General features: G+C 42.3%; 1 protein-coding gene across 1 annotated transcript in view; it reads right to left on the bottom strand.

Moving 5' to 3' along the window:
* Positions 1 to 17,743, bottom strand: part of FYN (FYN proto-oncogene, Src family tyrosine kinase) — a 140,285-nt gene that overhangs the window by 80,919 nt on the left and 41,623 nt on the right. The window lies entirely within an intron of this gene.

The raw sequence follows: 17,743 nt of genomic DNA, 5'->3' as shown, positions 1-17,743 counted from the left end.
AGATGGAGGAGCTATGATTCTGCTGGTATTTGTGTTTGGGAGTGGTAACTGTACAGCACAGGTTTCAGTGCCCAGGTGTCCGCACCAGGGAAACCAGACTGAATTTGAACTGCTTTAAAGTCCGGTTCCGCACACCACCCCCACCTCCAAGTACATGGCTGAATTTTCCATGAGAGAGGCATCTGTGAAATTACTGCTGGATGAGTAACTTTACAGCTATACACAGATAACTTGAAGCCCTGCATTATCAATTGTGGAAACCTGCCTCAGCTGCAGAAGCAGCAGTACCGCTCCTGAAGGATGCTGTAGGTATCCACAGGAAAGAAAGGGGGAATGACTTCTTAGGTCAAATTACTTTCTATTGGTCGTTATGTGAAAAGTCGCCAGGAAAAGAAAATTTCTATTAAAGAATCACCAAATAAATCTGCCTTAAAACATGGCAACTGCATTACACTGCTCTAAATCCCGATTAGTAAGCAGACTTCTGATCTCATAAGGGTAAGACTTCATTTTGGGTGGAGAGTTCAGGGCGGAGAGAGCAGAATAAAAAAAAAATTATTACAAATCAGAAGGGGCTGTTGTGAAAGATTTTAGAAACAGATATTTTTAATCACGAAACTACAAACCAAAGCATCTTCTTCTCTGTTTGCTTTCTTTGTTTAGTACTTGAGAAAAAAACCTGGGTATATCAAGGAATAAAGAAAAAATCCCAACATCCCCTCCTCCCTCAACACCTTTTGTACAGCTTGGCAGAGTTTGTGAAAACACTGAAAAAAAGACGGGTCTTAACTGCTTTGCTCTAACGCGGGGAAGGTGGTTATTATTCCAGTGCCATCCATTTCCCTCCCTAGCTTCCAGGCATTTGGCTTGGAAAGAAAAAATCAAGTCTAGAAACTCTGCTTCTGCCTCCGAACTAATTGGATAACATCTGCATGCAGAAAAGTTAGGAGCTTAAGAGACGAGCCAGGTCCCAAACAATCCAATAGCACCTCCACTCCGGTTTAGCTCATTATTTTCTTCTACACCAAGAGACTGATTTAATAATTTCCCCAGAGAAGTGACAAATAAGGGAAACTCTGTACTCCATGCTGCCGGTCCCATGAAAGATAGGGGTTGGCACCGCTGCCAGAAGGGGCTAACCACCCACCCACCCCCACCCCCTCCTGTACTGGTGCAGAGCTTCTGGATGCTGCCACCCAGCAGCGCTCTCTCCCTCCCTCACCCCAGCACAAATGCCTGCGCAGCAAACGGGGCTGGGGGAACAACTGGGATTAAGATGAACTGGGTGAATTCTTTAGCCCAGTTTGCAAAGTAACTGCAAAAAAAAAAGAAAAAAAACAAAACCCCCAAACCAAACCACCCTATGACTGCACTAGGGAAAAAGGGAGGAAAGGATGGACAGGCAGATGCAGGATTTGGGGAATGGTGGGTCTGCTTATTTGGCTACAGTGCTAGTTTCAACCAACAGTAGAACTCCACTGTTATGGTACTGTATTGCAGCTAGCTCTCTTAATACATGCTAAAGGAGCGCAGTCCAAGTCCTCCGTCGAGACTCTATACAACAGAAACTAGCAAGAGGGCTAGGTAGAGGGGTGTCTAGTTAAATCTGAGGCAGAGACGTGATTTACCACACCTCTTGAACTTAGGGGGTGGCAGGTAGAAAGCTTGAAGTTTTTCCAGGGGATGCTTTTTGCTTGATTTTGGAAGATGATGCAAAAAGTGCCCTGTCTCTCTGGCTACAAAGGAGATGAGTTATTTGGGTGTAGAGCGGGGCAGGGAGGGAGAATGGAAGGAAGCATTTTTTTCTGCATAATTGGGGGTGAGGGCTGGACGTGGCTTGCAGAGAAAACCAAGGATTATTCACTCTTTCTTTGTATTCAGTCTGGGGTCTGTACAGAACTCAGTTTTAGCCTTAATGATTTTCATTCTAGCTATGTAGAGGTAATATTCCTTTTTCTTGAAGGCTTTGGATAACATTACTTATCTCCAAATTCTGACCAGCACCTTTCAGAAAAGCTTTGCTGACTTTGGAGAACACAGCATAGGAAATGCAAAATAAATGAATATTGTCTTCAAGACACAACAATTTGGGCTTCTTTTGCAATTAGTATAATAAATAGAAGAGGTGACAAAAGGTTTGTCTGACCAGAATTAATAATGGAAGAGAGCTTGGCTTCCCAAGATTCTGTGCTTGGGAAAAATGAAAACCGGGACCATCTGACTATTCAGTGAAAGGTACACTTCTTTCAGATAAGTCTATTTTCACAAATCATTCTTTTAAGAGAAGGCATTTACCATAAAAGGTTTTGATTTGCTTCTGTTATGAAGAGTTGGCTGTAAGTGTACAACAGTATACCTAATATCCAACAGGCTGCTGGCACAAACTGAATGGCACATAGTAAAAGTTTGTTTATTTGTTACCCCAGCCAGGGGAAGAGTGGGGAAAGAAGAGAAGTTGCAGGCAAACGAAAAGCAATGAGAATGAAAACCTTTTCTGAAAAAATTCACATTAAACTCCCCTTTCGCTTGCTATCTAAAATCAAATACAGAATGAGGATACTTTACAGTACGATCAATTGAATAGTATTAGATTTAAGCAACATCAGTTTCCTGTGAGTAGCTGCAACTTGTTACCCAACCCAGGGCAAAACATTTACAACAGGGTCACCCCAAACCATGAGACACACACATCACTGCCAATATGGAAGTGGTGTCCAAACGAAAGCTGTCCAAGCATCTCCTCCTAGATGGTAAGACATGGTAAAATACTTAGCACACCAACAGACATGAAAACTTGCTCTGAAGCTCAAAAAAGCTTGATTTGAAAATGTAAAGAAAACCAAAACACTCTTGGGAGATAATCAGGCTTACTATATGCCAGGAACAGCCTTCTCCTGTAAGCAGCACCAGCTTCAACTTCAACAAATTGCATTGTTTTACCAAAAAAACATACCACCACCTCCACCCCATCCCTCCCTGTGTTGCACATACACCAGCAGTGCTTTTCTGTAATCTTGTGTAAAAATTACTTTCTTCTTATAAAGAAAAAAATATTTTGTGAAATAGAATGCAGTGAGTAGCATAACCACATGTCATTCATGTATTGGGTTTCATGACATTGCCTGCTTCATGAGACAACCCCTGCTTATTCTCATCAGCTTTCAAATACATTTTTGCCAGCTCATACTGGGATCAGAATTAAGTTTATTACCACGGGCAAAAGAGAAATCACTCTCGGGAGACATAGTAACTACTATTTTTTCAAGCCTGCACTCCCAAATCTGTTAACATCCACCAACTTCAAGGATCTTTGGAGCAAGGCCACTGTGAACAACTCTAGACAAAACCCCAAAAAAGCCCCTTATGTTTCATTAATTCAAAAATTGCTTGGTGACAATGTACCCACCATTTGAAACAGATGAAAATGTGAATTTAAGGCATAAAAACAGTTACATGGGGGATTCTGGTCTGGTACACGTTGCAGTTGCTGCAGGTCATGCGAGCTTCACCCAGCTGGAGGAAGTGGGCTAGCTGAAGTCATAAGTGGTCTTACATACTTTTCAAAAGCTAGTAGATGCAATTCATTTTATGATATTCAAACACAGAAGAAAATCTACACAATGGTAAGCATCTGACAGTTTTCTATTAGTAACATGCCTCTGCTGCTGTTTTTTTTTTCAAACCTCAAGTAGAAGGAGGCATCCCTGGTTCTTGCGCTGCTATTTTACTTGACAAAAATTGGGAAGAAGAAGGTTTTCAAGTTGGAGAACAGTTTACAAATGAACATATCTGGGTCAGGATGTGTTACCAGTAAATAAGTTGGATCTAATTTGTGGAGAGTGTTGATTAGTCTGCAAAGCAATAGCCTTCCTTTTTCCTATGTTTTAATGTCATTCATGTTTATTTTACAACACATCATATTACATAGATTATGGGCCATGAATTAGTCCAGAAAGTATTTTTCAGTGGTAGGTTACTACGGCCCTACAGTAGCAGAGTCTTGAGTCACCCTTTTTAGACAGGCTGAGGACTCTGTTATCTGGGAGGCTGTTGACACTGGTGTTTGAACAAATGTACAGACGTGCATGTTCAGTTTTGCCTAGGGTGCAGTATTTTCCATCTATTCCCACAACCTTAAGATTTCTAATCCTACTAAAAACCAAAAAAGCATTAAAAAAAACCCCCACCTTCTAAAAGCAACATTGAACACAAGAAGAAAAACAATCTCCTGCATGCTGACTTTATATGGCCAGTTTATAAAGGAACTGCACATCTTAACTTACATACAGCAATCTTTTACTTGTGCAATGCCAGATTACATATAAAGACCCTTTTTCCTGTGAACATCTGAAAGCTTTCCAACAATGAAATGTTTAAAGTTTAAGGGAAGCTTGTAGGCTTGCTCTCAGACAGAGACAGAAGCCTCCCTGTTATCCTGAAACTTCCCCTTTCTAAGCAAGGGTCCCAGACAGCAGGCGCATGATATGAAAAAGCCTGGGCATCAACAGCAGGGGGAGAGCTGAGCGGCAGACAAAGGGACCTCCAACAGGAGCCCACTCTTGCAAGGAGGATAGACACAACCCTGGACACCAGCAGAGGGAAAAAAAAAAAAAAAAACAGCAACGCCCTTAGAAGACTCTACTAAGACTTAACAGTACTATTCTGGTGGTTCCTCCTCCCATGTAACGGTGCCAAAACTTGGAAAGAGGACAGTAGCAACAGGACAAGGACGCTGCATGTTTTCATGTGCAACTCACTGGATTTCTAAAACAGTTATTTGAAAGCTTCATTCAGCTGCAGAATGTAAATAAGGATAACTAGGATAACTCCTCTCTTAAAGGATTCCCAAAGGAGATTAGTAGTTTCAAACCAAATATGTTTGTCTGCACCATCAAATTTGTGGCTGTCTAAAAACAAATCTTTCAAACCGGTGCCCTTTCCATTTGGAGCAGGAGGAGCTTAGATGCAAAGTCAATGTTGCAGCAGCAACAAGTCCTAAGAAACAGGAAACGAGAGAAAAACACCAGGAAAATACAGAGGTTTTGCCTGAAGGTTTTCTACTTTTATAAACAGAGATATGAAGAGAAAAAAAACCCACAAACTGTGTTAAAGATCATAAGCTGAACTGCTTCTTTTCTGTCCCACTTTAATCTCCTCACACATCGGATCTACTGACTTTTCTGTAGCAGATGTGCTGCTGTCAGCTGGTCCCCATGTCCTGTGTGTCCTGTGGCTTCCAGCCCTGCCGAAGCGTGCCGTTTGCTCTCCTTCTCCCTGGGATGCTCCACTTTCACAGGCACTTTAAGCCCCTCAATATAACCAGTTCAGTATTGGTGATACTAGTACCTTTTTCCTCTCTCAAGTTTCAAGCAGGATAAACCAAACTAAACCTTCCTTACATTCACAGCTGCTTTTCCAGGCATCAGCTTGTTTTGTAACACAGCAGAGACCTAAAAGCTAAAAGGAGCTGGGATCTGAAAACATCAAGGCACCATCTAACCAAGCATTCCCGCACGGAAATTGCCAATACAGGTAGACCATGTGGATGCATCCAGAGAGGTAGCAGAGGCGGACGCAACAGATCAGAAGATGCCAAAGCATTAAGAAACACTCAGTGGGACAGCTAGCAGTTATGGTGAGCAAGTGGAGCACAGCACTGCGAGGGTACCAGCCGCAGAAAGGCAAACGCGGCGGCACTCACAGGCCATTCCTAAATCCTGCCTTTTGAAATCCTTCTGAGAAGATCCCACAATCTGTGGCATCCCTTGCCATCCGCACTGCCTGGGAGAGAAGCAAGCATGTTGCTCTTTGTAAGCTGAAAGCCAGCGTGTGTATTGCCTACCTTGGCCGCCCCGCTGGAACTGTGTCAGGTGGCCATCGGCAATCAGTAGGGCTGAGCAATCAATAGGGGAAGCTCTTAGCAAGCTCAATACCCAGCATGCGCTTAGATGGAGAATGTTACTCATATATGAGGAGCATGTGACTACAACAACATACTTTAGTTCTCAAAACAGTCGAAAAATGTCTTCATTTATTGCGGGAAGAGTGCTCGCATTTCTCTTTGCAGAAAAATGAGAAGTACTACGTCCCAAACAATTTTTTTTTAAAATAAATGAATGGAGCCCATAGTCCTAAAAATAGATTGCACTCTCTAACCCTCTGATCTGGCTCCTAGGAACGCTGCTGGGCACCCCTGGAGCTAAGGGAGGGCACGGGCAGCCAGCAAGGCAGGGACGCAGTGGCTGGAGCCGGCACTGCATCCCCCCCTCCCGCACCCTCAGCCTGCACATCCTTACCTGCCTAATATCCCAGTGGCATCAGTGAACCGCTTCTATGGCCTGAAATAAGCACTCACATCATTATGAAAGTTAAAAAAGAGAACAAGGAAAAAAAAAAGCAAGCATAATGTAAGATTTTAGAAGCTTTTGTTTTAATAATTGATTTTGCAGTTTGTCTTGAAGAAGAAAATGTTTTTCTTCTGAAGATACTGGATCGACCCTAAAGTACCTTTAGCAGAAACTGGCTAAACAGCAAATTTACAAATGCACTGCAGAACCAGTAAAGGTCATTTAGAAGTGCAAATACATTGCAATGTAAATATAGTTTTTTACCTACAAAAAAATTTGGTGTATAAAAAAAATTTTTTTTATAAACAATTTTTCTTCTCCCCCTTAAGAGAGAATCTCACTCATGAAATACACAATTTTGTGCTTTAATCAGTGTCCAGGGCTTTAATTAAGGATGTTATATCCATGACATACAATGAAAATGAATTGTATGTATAGAACGTATATGCTAACGCTGCAACATTGTACCCACAATGTCAGCCATTCCCATCGTGCAAGAAATCATAAAAAATACAGACATGGGAAGAAACATTCTCCAGTCATGGACAATTTACTTCCAGGCTTTAAATCTTTAAAGAATTCAGTATATATCCTATATTCATAGGACAAATTGGGGGTGAAAAGGGAACAGTGTATTACTAAGACATTCTTGTAGTTCATAGATTTAGCTAGCATTGAGTATGTCAAATAATATTTATATCTTGTACATGTAATACTTTAATGCATTAATCACTCCATATTTTGTACATTTGGTTTTCCTAACTACTGTAATTCCAAAATTGTCTGAGAGTGAGATGAAAGCGTGGAACGTTCTGCAATTGCACCCCACGAGCTGGGAGGGCTGGGGAGAGGAAGGCAAAGCGTGTCTTTGCAGAAGCTATGCCACCGACACGTGGTCACATTTCCTGACGTGAAATACAAAAATGTTGAAAAGAGGCTGAAGTTTTGCAAGAGTGAGCTATTTGTAAATCTATTTCTATATCAAAGCAGGCCTGTGAAGGAAAAAGTAAGCAGTGCAAGAAAAGAACATAGCAACATGATTAAAACACAAACAATGAAAATGCTGTGTTGTAAACTAATTATTAACTACAACCAGCTGAAAATAAACTGTTTCCTTTTTGCCATGTTCTCTTTAATCTTCTAAGAGGCAGGAAGGGGGAAGACAGGAGGAGGCAGCAGTGTTAGACTTGTGGAGCTTATCAAATCCCAGATCGGATGATTAGAGCAAAGCTAAGAAGAAAACATCCTCTCTCCACACCTCCCTCCCTCCCCAGAAAGGAAGCACAGCCTTTAGGACCAATCTGCAATGTTTGTTTGTTGCTCTTTAAAGGATTGCTCTGGAGAGTATTTTTCCTAAGCTGTTTTTATCTCTTTCTGGAAGTTTCAGAATAAACAAGAGTACTAGAAACGGAAGAACAGAAAAGGTGACATTCTGGTTTATTTTTTTTTATAGTGAGACAAGTAAACCAAATAAATAAGGCCCTTGGTTGTCATACAATGCAAAGCGGAAGGGAATAAGAGCTTTCAATCTGAAAAGCATCACTGCAAAACCTAGGAAAAATCACCGATGGGCTGAGGGTGGGGAAAAGTGGAAAAAAAAACAACAAAAAAAGAGGGCTGTCTCTCATGCTACTTCATTGATTATTTATTTACTTATTTTAATGATGAGGCTTCATGTTGGTGAGATCTCTATCCAAGAAAAAAAAAAAAAAAAATCTCAAAAAAGTCACTGTACACTGACAGTTTACTTTCCAAAAAAATCCCCTGCTCTCTAACAGCTTCCAAAAAAGACTCTCCCATAATGAAAAACAGGAAATTAAATTCTCAGGACAACACACTAGAAGTACAAACAAAAAGATTCTGCAGTGACAGTGCTTCGGCCTCGAGCAAGTCTTTATTCTTTCACGTTGCCCTTAAATACATCAGGTCACCCCTTAGAAAGCAAGTGTCCCAGTGTGAACCAGAATAAACACAAGGTTCATGTAATTCCAGGATTGCGCTACATTATTATAAACCTCTTTGCAATACAAAAGCCACACAAAAACATTTATTTTGCTGAAATATTCTGTGGATTTAAAATGTCATTACTCTTCTTCCCCCTACTTTTTTTGTCTTTTGCTTTTCAAGATTAAGCAAATGCCTGAGCGGCGGAACTAATGAAACTGGATTTCCAGATTGTTTGGGCTCATAACGCTAAATTTACAACGTGAGTCCCTCCCGCGCTGCTCCTGGCTCCCTCACGCCCCAGGGTGCCCGGTACCTGGCCACATTTGCTGGGCAAGCCTGGCTGCAGCCACTGGCCAACTGGTCCCAGCGTGCCCGTGGCACCCTGTCCCTGCCGCCCCGCACCCAGCCCCATCTCCTCGCAGCAGCTAATGCATGGGAGAAAGGACCGGGAAGCCTGGTGCTGCCCCCGAAGCCCCCTCCCTGGTTAGAGACAGCCTGCAAAGTTATAAAGAGGAGGACTGGCGTGCAGACACACCGAGTTATCAGCCTAACCCTCACTTCCTCAGGAAACTAGGCTAAAAATCTGTTTTTTCTCTTGCTGTGCCCCCCACCCCCAACTATGCAGATGCGGTAGAAAAAAAAAAAAAGAAAGAGTAGCATAAACGTAAGGCTTAAGGGCTACGCTAGATCCCCGAACAGCATCTGGATTACTGTCTCAGGCATGTTTCAGAAGTGTCATTGGCTTCCTGTTTAATATTCGTGTTTTATTGCTGCACAAAGTCAGCCTCCGCTCAAAGAGCAATATATTACTCTCACATCCTCCGAGCAGATCTTTAATGAGGATATTCTGGTTTCTCGATATTCAGAGACCTTCTGTTGGTATCAGCAGTAGATCAGCATATGCTTGAACGCACAGCACGAAGAGAAGGAGAAATCAGTTCTCCCTATTAAAACTGAGCCACAGCATTAAAAGGGACCTTGAATGACCATCCAGGCTGCTTCACCGCTCAAGGCAGGATCGAGTACACTTATGTTATTCTTTTTATTAGGCCACCGGACCCAGCTGGGAGAAAACAAGTATGCTTTGGGGTTCTGAGTCCCTTCCTGTGCTTGAAACCTCACTCCTGTGTCACCCTGGTCCAGCCCTCAGCCATGCCAGTTGGTCTAATAAGAGATCCCTGCCTGCAAACCCTGCCTTCTGTGCATTGCCATGGTTACAACGCTGCTATTACCATGCATGTTGAGCCTATTTTTGAAAGCCTGCAATGACAGGAGGTGTTGGTTAAGGCCTTATTCTCAATAAGGTTGAAAATTCCTCCAATGAGTGCTTATTATTTGTACAAGTCCTGCACTCAGAGCAAAAGATGGGTGGTGACCTGTCTCAGGCAGGGGCTCTGCATCTCCTGCACCCCATAAAAAAAAAAAACAACCAACCAAAAACAAACCCAAACAAAACACGTAACTACTTGTTAGTGTTTGCTGAAGAGACAGGCATCGTGGGTGGCTGGAAGAGAAAGATGCCCTCCTGGAGCTGGCTGACAGGTGGGAAGTAGAGAGGGAGTGAGGGGCTTTGGTGATGAAGATGGGCACCTTGTGCTGAATGACGAAGGAACCAGTAGAGGAACACACAGGAGAGGTTACACTGTAAAAAAAAAATAGGAAACAGGAAAAATTCCTTTTGCGAAGACATTCTGGACAGACAGAATTATAATTTGAAGAGGCTGGAGAAAAGGATGTTCCAGTAATTTAAGACATCAAATGAGTGCTTAGATGGGAATCTCAACTGTGTGGTCTGGATAGCACAGGGCATTTCTTAAGAGACATTACACAGGAAGAATCTGCTGATCCCAGAGTAAAGACAGAGGGAACTGGGAGATCGGCAGATTTTGGCCTGACTGAGGGATGCTAGTGTTGTCCATGGCAACAGAGGCAGGAGATAACGGGGAGAGCTGCAGGTGGAGGGAGGAAGGGATGTATCAATGGATATCTGTTTAGCCGTGCTGAATGAGACTTGATTGCTCAGTATCCACAAAGAAGTGAAGAAAGACTAATTGAAGTTATAGCTTGGACAAGGGGAGAGAGGACTAGTTTTATGTTCCAGAATTGTATATATATCACTCTACATAACTATGACTTTATGATGATTTATATATATATTTGTATATAAATACACATTTACATATATACATGTATTAGTTCTATCTGTAGGCAAAGGAATCTGAAATAAAGTTGTAGTCAGAATAGGAGAAGAAAAAGAACACAGACCTGCACTTCCTGCCAAAAACAGAAGTGGAAAAAGGTTTTTCTCCTTATTCCTTTTTCATAGCATAACAGGTAACAAAGCACATAGTAGCAACACGCTTGCCTGTTAACTCCCTGGAAAGTTTAAGCAGCCAAAAAAAAATAATTAAAAATTATTGTTGTAGGCAGCTTCCTCATCCTGCAGCTCAACAAATCCTTCCATGTTTGGAGGGCAGGCGTCCCACACGCTCACACACCTCATGGTGTCAGCGGTCACTTTAGCTGATACAACACCCCTTACAATACCAGGGACGTGTATTTTGGTCCAGTGACGGATGCGTGTGTAGCCATGTGTCAAATCATCCAGCACGCCCAGTGCTGGAAACAAATGGCACTTTCAGAGCAGCGCATCTGGGTCACTGCCTGCTCTCGCTGTGCCTGCGAGGACCTTGGGGAAGAAGAGCGGAGTAGGGAAGAGCAGGCTGCAGATTTGAGGAGCTGGCAGGTCTCATCTAGGCCACTGGCTACAAACTGGATACCCTCACTCTGCAACAACAAAAAGGGATTTTTCAGTACTGTAAGGGTAAGTCTTTTCCACCCCCAAGTGATGAGGTGGCACTGGTTTATTTTCTTCCTACTTGCAGTTTTGCAGGAGTAATCAGGATTGTAAAAGCACATTTAAACTCCCCGCCCCCAGTAAAATAGACCATAAATCTTTGAGAAATAACAGACAAAAAGCACTCACAGGCTCCGCTTTTTAGTTCTGTAACTAGTTTGGTCTCGCGCATTTAGGAAATGTCACATTTGATTTTGACCTAGAATCAAGTTCACTCTGCCTCGCTGAAACACAAGACGCACCATTCATGCGGCGCCCGGAGCGCAGCCTCCAGCTGCAGAATGTGGGTTACCAGAAGCAGGAGACATCTGAGAAGGAGCATTCAAAGCAGCACGTGTGCCACTTGCAGCCGCGAATGCATTCGATTATGAACTCTGCAAAGTGTATGAATGGTACAGGCTGATGGTACAATCCCTGGAAGTACATATCCATAACAATCCTACGGAAAAAAAAAAAGAGGGATGCATGCCTGACAGCCACAAAGAGGCAAGGATATTTTTTTTGGTGTATGCAAATAAGCTAGTTAATTTCCCCTCCAAAAACCATTTATGCAATCTGGGAGCCATTGCAAGGGCCAGTTGTGAAGATTTCAACAGCAAACATCATCAGTAACAGCTAAGGGAGCTATTAAATCAATAGTCACATTTTAAAACTAAACTATACATGCCAAAAATGTCAAGCTCATTTCTCACACATATACTTTTACATCTAATGGCAAATTGTCAACAGAATTTGGGACTACGACAATCCCACAAAGCCACTGGCGCTGCAGCTGGACAGCCTGTGCAGAAACACTACCTGTCACATCAACATGCCCTTCTCTCCGTGCACGGCAGTATCTACCATGGACGACAACCAATTTATTCGCTCTGCTTCCTCTCACCATGTTACATACGTGCCCATCCACTGCTTACTCCACTTTTAACCCACCAGCACGGACATACAGCTATAGCAAGTGTTTTGAAGCACCTTATGCACAAAAGGATATCAAGAAAGGGAACTGTATTTGACTTTGTCATACATGTGTGGGGGGAGTGAAAACAGCACAGCCTCCACAAGCAGACACGTGCATTTAAAAAAAGGACAGAAAGTAGGAGAGAGCGTGCTTCCTCATAAACACGTGTGTTTTATCAACTGCCTGAACTCCAAATCACTTCCCTTTTCCAGACAGACACCTCTGGGTCACGTCTTTCAGCTGTGTTAAAACTTCAACAGCTCACTGGCTGCCATTTCATGTGAAGAGGGGGAAGGGACGTGGACTGAACATCAGAGAGCCAAATGCAGAAACGTGTTTAAAAGGAAGCAGAAAATCTTCTCCCAAGGAGAGGGCTTCCAGTACCAGGAACGGGTAAGAGGAAGGAAATAAAAAGCTGCAGTTCTGCAGAGTGATGGATGCATATCATACAGCTGGGACCGTTTACATCCATAGAGTTTCCACTGCACTAGCAGTAACAGAAGACTTTTTCCTCCTGGGCAAGGTCTTTCTCACTCTAGGATTCACAGCAGAGCAATTACAAGATTCCTAAAAGCCCTGTGAAGCTTTCGAGACTTGCAGTAGCTACAGCTTCTGACCCAGACCAATTGCAAGCATTAGCGGAGAGCAGGGCGGTAGAAAACATTGCAGCCTGGTTGAAGGTTCAAACACTGGTGAGCGTGGACTTCAGCAAGTTCTTCCCTACTTGCCTTAAAAATGTCCAATGGTCCTTTTGCTGTCAATGATGTAAAAAATTAAAGCCATAACAGGTCTGTTTATGAAGGCTGACTCTCTCACTCGGAGCCGTGTCACTCTGCAAGTGTCAGGCTTACCTCTCATTTTGAGGGGGGAAGTGCTGGCATCCCAGCAAGCACGTACAAAGTGACAAGGGCATACAAAGCATTTTGTGGGCTTGGAACAAAACCCTGTTTGTAGGATTCACTTAGTGAAAGAATTTATGTTAACAGAGCAAGCTATTTATAGCAACTCTCCATAGAAATGAACTGTCTCTTGGTTCCTGTCCTTGTGAAATGCAGCTTTCTAACCAGAGAAATGCTCTCTTTACTCTAAAAGCATGGGCGAAAGGGGGGAACGGGGAAAGGGAAGCTACTCTCTGACATGCACCCTGCCACCTCCAGTTATACTGGAGATAAGGTCTCCCTGTGCTGTCAACACAAAAGGTCACAGTCGTGGTTTGAGCCCCTGTGCAGTCACACCGCTCTTCCCCAGCCCCCGTGGCTGGGCAGTCCCGCTGAAAGAGCTGCCTGTGCCACGGCCCATCGCTCGCAGCTCTGAGCTGTGGCCCTCCTGCCCACAGACACACGTAATCGAGATGGACTGCTCTTCCCAGGCTTCTCAAGCCACGCATGTTTAATTACAGGCTCTTAGCCAACATTAAAGCGAGTATACCTAAGGAAGACTACAGTTTCTTGAAACAGAGCAGGGACAAACCAGGAAGAAGACATCCTGGTCTCTCCCCAGCCAGCCCTTCGGAACAGCCTAAACCACAGCGTGTTCACATATCCTCACATTTCGTACACTCTCTGAAATAAAAGTATACGTACTTTAATCCCGATCACACACAGCTAGCCAGCTAGAAACCCAAATCCCTGTATACACAACCTCATCAGGTTCTCAAAATCATCACACAAAATCTCACCTACTTGTTACAAATGACCCAGTTCCATGGCCTGCTTACTATCCAAGCTTAATTAATTATTTCTACAAGTTTGGTTAGACAAGAAGCTGAGCAAACTGCAGGCACGTGCCTTTTCTTAATAAAACAAAAAACAGTTTTAGAAAAAAAAAAGCAAAAAGGAGCAGATTTGCTGTTTCAAAGTACAAAAAAGTAGATAAATAAATCAGAAACTAAAACACGCACACGGAAACAGAAAAACCACATAAGAAAGGTTTCCACTTAGCTCTGTCTCTTCTCTTTTGCTTAATTTTTTCCACAAATAAGATGCAATTAATTCTCTACATACATATCTGCGAGAGTTCTGCTGCTGGGCTGTTAAATCTTGAGACCAGAGCTACTTGGCCAATAAACTGTACCACACTGTTCACAGATTACAGTTTAGACCTGACCAGTGGGGAAGAAAAGAAAGAAAGAAAATAAAAAAATAATAAAAAAAAACATTTTTGATCTACAAAAGGTTTTTACTTTTTGGCAAAAGCTTTATTTCAGACTAAAATGACCTCACTTTTTCCAGTTGGGACCCTATATATCCACAATCCCCTGCCCTTTCCAAACTCTAGACGAAACACAGGCTCTTGCTGCATACCCTTGCCCCTAAATCTCATCCATCAACATCTTTGCAATGGAATCCCTCATAGATGGTTCCCTCATGCTGCTTCTTTACAGTATCTCATACTAACACTCTTCGCTGGTTAAAAAAAGCGTATCTTAAATCTAATGATTGTACCAATAAACCCAAATTAGACTAATGGGAACTGTGAACTGAAAATAAAGCTCTAAAAGCTATAGGGTATACATATATCATGAGACTGTATTAAACTATAAATCTGTTGATTACAGTTTTACTTTCTAAAGACAGAATTCTCTTAAGCCAATTTGTTGCTCAACATAATAGCATTTGGTGTCTATAATGAAGATTAGATTATATCAGGGTGAGTTTGTTTATAATTTTAGATTAACAGAATTAGACACAGTAAAGTGTTCACATAGATGAAATAACGAAACACAACACGTTTTTCTTTTGTTTTCATGGCGTAATATCTGGTACTCTCCAAGTCATAAGCAAGCATCTTACTTCACAGTACTTGAAATATTATTTGAAAAGAGTAATTTCTCCTTCGTATTCCACAAAGAGTTAGATTAAGCTGATATACGACGTCACTTATTGTAGAGGTGTAGATCCAATACAAATTGAGAGCGCTGATAGAGAAAAAAACCTGAGTTGTTCCTATCCCTTAGATGCAGAGGCTGTTCTGCTGCAGTTCTTCACTACCCCAGCTCAAATGATTTGCCTGTTGGTTACACTGCTCTGGCTGCTGGGTCCTGGAGAGACTGGGGTTTAAAATCAACCACTCCAAAATGTTTTGTTTTAAATGCTGAAATAGCGGTGGGTGAGCCGTGCAGGAGAGTGAGCATGAGCAGGAAATTTGGAGATTGGCTATGTTGCCCCAGAAGACTTGTTTAATTACACCCCAGAGGGAAAAGCAGAGAGGTCCCAAAGTTTGGGTCCTTTGCACTCAATATAAGCAGAAAGGTACACACACTAAAACTTAAGCTAAAATTTAAGTGACATTTTCTTGGGCCGTCTGACAACTCAAACTTGGGACTCCTGGAGACTCACAGATCATTGACTTGGGGACTTTGCACCAACTTATTCATTGGTGACTGACCAAATCACAAACCTCTGTAGGAAAATCATCACGCAAGCTTCTTCCTGGCATTTTCTCCACCCCCATCGCCTTTCCCAGCAATGGCTGTGTGATACGGTTGTGTCTGTATCGTCTCTAGCTCTCAGTCCTGGCTGCATTTAGATTCCTTCAGGAGGAAATGGATGACATTTGCTCTACCTCAAGACGTGGTTTCAATGTATGGGCTGTTTGGGAGGGTTGGGACAAGATGAAGTGACGGTGGTGTGCAGCCAAAGCTGCTTCTAAGCTCTTGCCCTGCTCGGCTCAGCCCTCTGAATCTGTTTCTTTACAGCAGCTGGAAAACAACTGCAAAATAAGAAAGTTTTTCTTCTAGCAACCAGTATTCTTAATTCTCTCTCTGTCCAGTGTGATAGCCAAGGAGAGAAAGGAAAGGGCGACCCCACTAGTTATTTATTCAGATTTTTAGATTTGCTGCATACTCAGAGGTCTCAGTAGCCCTGTTACCCAAAAGGTAAACAGCAGTAGTGACGCAGTCCAAGAAAGCATCCCCCAAGCCTACTCCGAACAACAAAAATAACTACTGCCAGCACCAACTGGCATGTGTCAAAACGCAATGCTATTCTTGGAGCAGATGCAGGCTCAGGAATTTTTTTTTTCTTTTCTTTTCTATTTTTTTTTTTTAAAGCAAAGTAATTTCAAACTAATCCAACCAACACATGTAATGTGCGTGATGGTCTTGGCAGCCACTAATTTTCTAAATGATAATTACTGGCTGTTTATCAGTCTTAACAGTTTGAGACAGTCAGTTTGACAATGTTAACGGACGCTGCTAAACCAAAATACAGTTCCCACGGGCTCCCTCATGCACATTTTTTCCTTCCTGATGGTTTGGAGAATTTCGAATGATCTGCTATGATCTGGCAAATCCTCAGATAACTGCAAGTGAGGCTCCATTACATCTCCATAGCATACACCATTCAAAAAAAAAATTTCATTTTCACAATGTATTAATTGTGCTCCCTCTGCCACATGGTTGCAAATAGTTCTGGCAAACAACTGCACCTCAGTGAATAAAAAGTTTGTTTGACCAAAGAGTAATTGGAGTCGCTTGGCACTGAAGATGAATACAGCAATGCTCCAGCTGACACATCTTGCAGAGATAGTCCTATTGGGTCTCCTGCACTTACTTGTATATAGAAAACACAGCAAATAATCTTTCTTGGAGCTTGGGACTTAAAAGAGCAAGGTTACTGGGCAAACTGAAATATTAGCCTCTTTAGACTCTGAATGACTGAATTCAGAATACGAGCCCCTTACATTCAGCAAGCCACAACAAAATGCCTTCACAGATGATCTTTTACAAGTTCTATTTTTTTCCTCCAGCACATGCAGAATTTTTATTAAACACATCGATAATCACAAAATAGGCTGACATTAAATGAACACTAGCAAGAAAATAAGGTAGCTTTTATACTTTTTTTCTTCTTTAACCTGAAAACTGATCTTCCACATTGTATTACAAAAGCTGTAACTCTATACTTGGGTGAATTGAGCAAGTTAAATCACAGGTACCAAGTCTCTGGAATGTCAGAGTGCTATACCCACTTTCAGGCACACATTCAGTGCTTCTGATGTTTTTTGCTTCTGCTAAGCCCCACTTCATGCTGTTAAGTGTTCACATGATGCAAACAGTCACCAGCTACGTGTGATTTTCCCCTCTTGCAGGTTTTTACACCCTCTGTCTTTTAGAGTTTCTAACAATAATCTCTCTGTGCCAGCCATTTCAAAGTTTCTGCCGCAGAGGAGAAATGTGCTTTTTGTCATTATTTTGCATCCAGAACTCACATCCTCATTGCCAGGGATTTTATGGAGTCGGATCTTTAGAGGGGCAAAGCCAGATGCTTTACATCAAAAGGACCGAAACCACTAAGGACTCCTAGCCCGGAAACTTTAACTTTTTCTGATCATCGTTCCTGCCAACATCAATGGGAAAATTCCCCCTCATTTCTATAGGAGCAGGCTCCAACAGACAGGGAAAAAACACAAAGCACGTACAGCTGCTTCCTACTGTCAGTAAAATGGAAGAAGTTCCTTTTCAGGGAACAGCAGAATCCGCCACAAAAGCTACATTCAGAAAATCACAGCTATTCTCTTCTAACATAAAATACAACACCTTAGTGAAAATACACTGCAGGCCTTTGGAAAGGTACAAGGGACAAATTTAACCTTTTTGTTTGAAAATCTCAGACATGAACTGCAACCTTTCATTTC

This window comes from Vanellus vanellus, assembly GCF_965231255.1.
Source record: "Vanellus vanellus genome assembly, chromosome: 3".
NCBI classification, from domain to species: domain Eukaryota; kingdom Metazoa; phylum Chordata; class Aves; order Charadriiformes; family Charadriidae; genus Vanellus; species Vanellus vanellus.
The sequence above is the reverse complement of the archived record's forward strand: the minus strand, read 5'-3'. Positions and strand labels throughout refer to the sequence as shown.